The sequence below is a fragment of the Stegodyphus dumicola genome, chromosome 6, assembly GCF_044657685.1.
Source record: "Stegodyphus dumicola isolate Sdum_Otavi_A_Nest chromosome 6, ASM4465768v1".
Lineage (NCBI taxonomy): Eukaryota > Metazoa > Arthropoda > Arachnida > Araneae > Eresidae > Stegodyphus > Stegodyphus dumicola.
Genome location: NC_140773.1, coordinates 108,180,319 through 108,187,652, shown reverse-complemented (window position 1 = coordinate 108,187,652; position 7,334 = coordinate 108,180,319). Strand labels below are relative to the sequence as shown.

The following is a 7,334-nucleotide window of genomic DNA, read 5'->3' as shown; positions in this document are numbered from 1 at the left end:
AAGTCTCATTCGAGAAGGGGGCGTTCGTTCCAAAGAGGACACAAAAAAATAAGACTGAAAAGAAAGTAAAGGTCATATGACGCCCCTTCATAAATTCGTTTCTGACTTTTGTAGCATAAAAAAAATACTCGTAAGAAAAATATTTATTTGATTTTCCTACGGTTATCAAAATCTGATGTTGGACTGTAAGGATACGGAAAATCTTAGAACAGTTGTTTGCAATTAGCCTAAATATTAAAATTAACTTTATAGTATTTAATTTAAGGGAATTTCGGCAAATGAGGTAGCTGTTCTTTATATTACCAGATATTTTTAACATTCGATTGAAATTATTCTTTTAGTCTCGAAGATCTGTTTCATTTTAATGAGTTGTTTTATTTTTCATGAGTCTGTTCTCATTCGGAAAAATCATGAGATATTCTTCTTTCATATTTAATCTCTTTGTTATTTATTAACCAACTGAGCGTTTAAAAGCAAAAGATGCAATTCTTAAAAGTATTATTATTATTTTTTTTTTTTAGTTTTTAATCTAATAAATAAAATTATTTAAATAAAAATGGTAATGCCACTGAATGTGATTTAAATAAAAACGCATTTAATTCGTTAAATATCTAATCAAAAACACTAAATATTTTTATAGAATTACACTACACAGTTTTTCACTTTTTAAATACAAAGTGGGTATATAACTTCCCATGTTAGCTCAAATGCATATTTATCTGAAATCCTATAAAATGTTTCGCTATGCCACCTGTGCCTTGTCTATCGATAATCTTTACTAATAAACCATATTAAAATTTAAAACAACTCTTTTAGGCAATCGTTAAAAATCTGAATCTTTTCAGAACATTTTAGGGGGCTACAGATTTGTTCTAAAATTTGATAAGGCCTTTTAAATCGTATAATTTAATGAATGTCGAATTAATTGTCGAATAAGAGAAATGAGTTGTATGAAATTATCATAATAAGATAAGCACACTGTTTAAATGATAAATAAACGACACCGATAATTGCTCTATACATATAAACTGCATAACTATAGCTAATTATGATAGTCACGTTTAGTTCAGCAACTTCAGTTAGGCCTGCACTCATCAAATATTCAACTGCATTTTTATTTCTTAAAGTGTAACTTAAAATGTACTGGCGGTCTTATCATCGAAGGTGTTTAATTTTTAAATAAATACATTAATTTCAAGGGCACAAAAGAATAAAAGTTACAGTTTTAGGGAACCCCGTCATGTGCACAATGTTTGAGGTCATCTACCTATAAAAGAATTTACGCGTATAAAATAATTTATGTATTATAAGGTACATCTAAGAACTGTCTGAACTGTTAACTCTGGAGAGCAGTATAAACCTTTCTCATTATCCCTTAATTATAAGCATGAAATACAATACAGATTGCATCTTTTATAGAGCACCATTAAATATTTTTTAAAAATATCGTTCGCACTGTTTGTTTCCAGTTAATAATAGACAATGTTTTTACTTTATTCGACTCTTCTATATTTATATGCGTCCTAAAGGGAGTTAAATGGAGTCTTAAGTATTTCTTTCAGTAACCTTAATCGATAAATTTAGAATTTTTTAAGCATTGCTTTTATAGATGTTGAAACTTGTATGTTTGACATAAAAATGAGATGATGAGCCACTCACATCTACATGATTTCTTTTAAAATCAGTTTTGTAAAAACGCTGCTTTTAAATAATGAAATAAATAGCATCGACATTAGTATCCTCAGCTAAAAGGGGAAATAAATTTGTTTTGAAAACAGAAATAATAACAGATAAATAAATAAATCGACTTGTTTCGGAACAGAATAAACAAATCTGAAATAGCTTTACTCATAGAAATGTGAACTACTTCTATGAGGAAGATTTGTTTGTAGGAAATTCAGTGTTTGTTTGAAATTGTTTACTCAAGTTTCAATCATGTAAAGTATTTTTTGTGCTATGCTTAGTAAAATGAACGGCTCAGATATCTTTATCTTGCACATAACTACAGGATATCAAGAAATTTAATACTAGTATAATATGTACTTCTTTCTTTTCAATCTTCCTCAAGATTATCCATGTATTACTTTTACTTTGAGCGTATCTCTCCTATTTCGGACATTTATTTTTCATAAAACTTATTAATGATGCATATTTTCATAATTTTCTCTTTCATCTAAATTGTTTCAATATGGAAATCATGAGGAAGTTTTATACTATTTATCTAATTTAGGTAACTTTAAAAATGGAATTGTGATGACACTGAACATGATAAAGACTCTTCCTCTGTTCAAAAAATTCGAGAAAAAGGTCATGTTGATGTGCTGGAATATTGAATATTTGAATTTGGATTTTAGAAGTATTAATGTACTCTATTCGGAGAAAATGAATGAATGATTCATGGAGAAAGTGTATTTCGTGTTGCAGTGCAAATGGACTTGCAGCATCTTTTAATAATGCGGCTCGAGACTGCGTTTTCACTGAAATGAATTTGAGCAAAGAAACGTGATTTTTCTTCCTTCTAATATGAAACAAATTCGCGATATAAATATGAAACAAATATGCGACAAGATAATGTCTCATATATCTTACTTAGAAGATTTCACACTTTATCACCATTGTTTTTCTTTGTATGTTATCAGACAATTCAAACTACCCAAAACATTGGGACAGTTAATTTATGACAGATACCAATAGATTAGTTCTACCGATACTTCTAAGAATATCAGGAGGGCTGGAGTAAATGTACGGCATAGATAAATTAGGCGAATTTGCATCGAATGTAACTTGGTAGTAATATATCACATTTTAAGTGAAACATTATAAGCATTTTCCGAGAACGTTTTATGCGTAGAAGTAGGATAGAAAGGATAAATTATTATTTTGTTTTACTTTAAATCGGTTCATTGATTTAAAATAAGAAGATACGTATCTAAATTTATTTGACTTGTATTGTAATTTGATGAGATTTATTGAAAAGGAAATAAAGATTATGTTTATTTGTCTTTAATTACTGATTCGATGACGACTATTTATTTTTATGAGGGAAAGATAAAATATTTTGATCTGAAACAGGAGTGGAGCTATAGCAACAGTTTCTCGTTATTATTTTTCTATATATAACCATTTCCAGATCAATGCACTTAGACAGTCTGTGCTGCAGTTTGTTTACTGTCATTCTATAAAGTCTCACACCAGAAAACAATCGCTTCAGTGGCATCATCATCAGCAGCATTGAAATGACGTCCTAGATATGATTTCTTTACAACAGGGAACAAATAGAAATCTCACAGGGCAGGTCAGAGAAATAAGGTGGATGAGGAAATGATGTAAAATCGCAATCGACCAAAGCAGATTATGCTACTATGGCACGGTGAGGATATGGATTGTCTTGATGCAAAATGACTCCTTTTTGAATTTCCCTACTTCCCTAGCATCTTTCAGTTTCACCATCAAGTTTTCCCCGTGGTATTCTATACTGACAGTGGAGCCTTTCTTAATAAAATCAGCCAAAATTTACTTTCTTTTTAGCCTTCAAAATTCTCCTTCCTTATTTTTCTAGTGTAGTTTCGTGACAATTTCTGGACTCCAGTCCAGACAACACATCGTTCATGGACAATTTTTGATAGATGACTTCTAGCACACATATGGACGAGATCTGCAAACGTACAGAAACTGTTCCCTTAGCAATTCGACAACCATCCATGATCATATCTAGCATAGCATCGATGTTTTTGATAATATGACTTCATTTCCTAGCAACTACAACATATAATGGAGAATTTCTGTTATAGTAAAGTCCTTTCAATAGAGTTATCTACAGTTAAAGGTCTGTCAACCATGCTTTTTTCGAGTACTTCATTTTCTAGTTCAGGAAACAAGGAAGCAAACAGTTTGTGAAAATTCGCACTGTATTTCCTCAAACTCAATAGCCGACAAAAGTTTAATTACCTAGCATCATATCTTCCCTGTGAAGCACAAAATTTTCCACTCGTCTTTTGTATGATAAGCGAAATCTAAAATTCCACATGTGGGATTTAAAATTCTATATTGCACTTATTTTTAGCTACCATTTGCCGTTTATTTTAGTTAAATCATAAAGGTGTTTAGGGGCTTTTAAACTGTTCATTTTCATGAAAGGTTACACCTAAACTTATTAGACGGTATATACGTAATATTTAATCACAGTTGAATTAGACATTGTTTCAGAAAGCCTTACATTAGTTTTAAATAGATATTTAAGAATTTGTTTCTTATATTTTACTAACTGAAAGGCCCTATTTTATTTCAGAATCTCCAGTTAGCCCGATTGAGTTAACTCTGTAGTCTGTCACAAAACAACTCAACTTATTTTACCTTCATACTAATTTTCGTTTTAACCTTTTGATGGTCATCGACGAGTTCATTTCGCACTACACGAAGGCAATGCTAAGAAGGCGAGATAAATACCTTATATACTCCCCCTGTAAAAGGGCGATTGAGATTTAGGGGACCCAATCGCAAATTCCTGGTGGTGGACAGTTATCATCCACAATCTTTTTAGTTCGGGCGCCACTGTAGAGACTTGGGTTATTTCGAAGCAGGCGAGATTAAAATTGAGCAATGCCCTCGCCGGGACTCGAACCAAGGACCTCTCGATCTTGCGTCGAGCGTGCTAACCATTACACCACGACAGCATGCTAAGAAGGCAGGAGAAAAGCCTTATAAGTTTGGCATATATTCTTTCGTAATAAGGTAAAAATTCTGAAGATTTTAAGATTAAAAAATTCACCATTCTTTTTCTTACTAAAATAGTTTTAATTCTATATTTTTCTTAATATTTTTACCAAAGATACACTCTAAATTTTTCATACTTAATTAGTAACCACAAAAATATTACCATTTCGCATTTTACATATATTAGGATAAATTTTATTTAGAATTAGTTCCCAGATTTTCGAAAACTGTTATTAAGTTATTATTCAAAGCTTTCTTAATTTATTTGCCTAATTTGGGTTTTTAAATAATTAACATAATGGTTTTTAATTAACAGGAATTTTGTGATAATTATGCTTATTGTTTAAAATGCAAAACTATGGTTTCTGGTCTGTAAATTATTTTAATTGACGACATTACTTGCTTGACTTTAGATTACAGTATTTATTTTCTTGCATTTTTTAATGCGTAATACATTTTATGAAAAATTTAATAGATTTTAAATTGTTCTTTGTTTTACTTTATCAGTTTTTGTTTTACTTCATTTTTGTACATTATTTAATTTTGCTTGAATTTCGCAAAGTGCCTTTTCCATTCTAACCTGTAGAGGTGGGACTGGTAAATGCACATAATAATTTAATTCATATTGATGTATAAGTTTAATTTCGTGTATTATTAAATATAAATAATTATTAAATTAAAGATTAATTTCGTTATGTTAGAAACATGTTTTCTCTTTTACTTCTGTCAAGATACCAACCCTCTGTTACTCCCTGAATTAAATGACGATATATGCGAAAAATCCTTTAAATATCAAATAAAAAAAGTCCCTTCATCACACTGCACTGTGGTTGACCAACAGTCTATGTAGAGAATTTGAACACGATAGCTTATGTCGAAGTAAGTTAAAAAATCGACGACGAAATTTCAACCGCAATGAAGTTAAAAATTGAAACAATGGAAAATAAGGAATTTGTCATTTATTATGTTGCATCTAAACTGTTTATCAGTTAATTAAAACATATTTTTATTGCACGTAACACTAAGTAAAGAGATAAACTGTAATGAATTCTACAAATGTCTATCTTAAACGGCTAAATTAAGTTTAAAATTTATTGAACACCTTTTGTATGTGGAGTAAAGACAATGTCCCAAAGGAAACCAGTTGATAACGGGTTAATCGAAATCAAATCTAAATTTGCCTTTTGATAAAGTTTAGATGCCTTCCTCCTTGTACAGCTTCATTCATTACGTCAAAACCATGTCGATTTGAAATTTTCGCTGTAATTATCTTCAGATACGATCCTGGTCAATTCCATAAATGCTGCTTTTGGCAGCTTGTATACTGTCCATTTTCACTATTCTCATAGGTCTATGTTAGGTTCTCTGAAGTTAATGAGAAACATTTGGCAGTTTGATTATCATTGTTAGGCTTAAATATTTGTTTGGCTGTTCCTGAATTGTAGTGAGGGCCGCATAGAGCGTATTTGGCTGAGAGGCTATAGAAATGAAGTTAGATCTTGTTTATTTTATATCCAACGCTATTGGAAACTGAGCGGTGGATCCCACAAAGCTCTCTTAGGATACATTATGTTCTCTACAGCGCTTTTCCCCTTGATAAATAGACCTAATTGTATAATCGTTGTCATCTAAATAAAACTATAATCAACTAATAACATCTGTATTTTTAATATGGAATTCTAAAAAGCAGTTAAAAGATTCATTAATCCGACTCTCTGAATGGCAACTTTTGTGATAGTTTTAATTACGCCAGTTTTAATTAGTCATCATTATGATTAGAAAAGCTACAATTGAATTTAACCAAATGGCGTTATTTTAATGTTGGGAGTAAATGATTAATAATAATTTTACGGTGAAATCTGATTGAAAAATAACTTTAGGAGTATTAAAAAAATTCGTTCACAATTACGAATACAAACGAAAAAGGAAATTATGGCTTTCTCTGAATTTGATTTATATTGAATATTCAAAACATTATGGAGAAACCGTGAGTTATTAAAATTACGTATCTAAAATTAAATATTAATTTAATAATATATCCTGTAATATATTAATATAAGATAAAAAAATTTTTGAAATGTTTTAGAATTTAAAATTATATGTCCTAAGCATGTCTGCACTTTCAATCATTCTCTTTTCCCGATAATAGACAAAAGTAGATCTGGGGACTGAAGCAAACATCGCCACTTCAAACCTATAAACAGTAACTAAACAATTATTCATTTCCCAGATTTTCAAGTAAAACGATCACATTTACCTCAGCTGGTTAATTACCATAATTAATCATTTTAATATGTTAATTTAAAAGTGAGATTCAAATTTGCATTAAATTATGAAAATTTCACACCAAAGTATTTACCATTTTGCCTTTCGAAAGTATCTCGTTGTTATTAAAACAGCATTTCTAGGATCTAATCAAACCGCTCTCAGTTTTCCTTTCGAATGATTTTTCCGAATTCAGCTGCAGGGCATTTGAGTGCCCTTCCTTCCCCCACTTCGAAATAAACCTTTGGGGAAAGCTCACAGAAGCAAAGGGGACAACCCCATAACACACTTATCCTCTCTCAGCTAATTAGAATGGAAAGGTAGTGTTGTTGAAGTGTAGCTGGGTCGGAACTGAA

General features: G+C 30.6%; 1 non-coding gene across 1 annotated transcript; it reads right to left on the bottom strand.

Moving 5' to 3' along the window:
• Window positions 1-4,600: 4,600 nt before the first annotated feature.
• TRNAL-CAA (transfer RNA leucine (anticodon CAA)) lies at window positions 4,601-4,673 on the bottom strand. Its single transcript has one exon. It is a non-coding gene; the product is annotated as a tRNA-Leu (tRNA).
• Window positions 4,674-7,334: the final 2,661 nt, after the last annotated feature.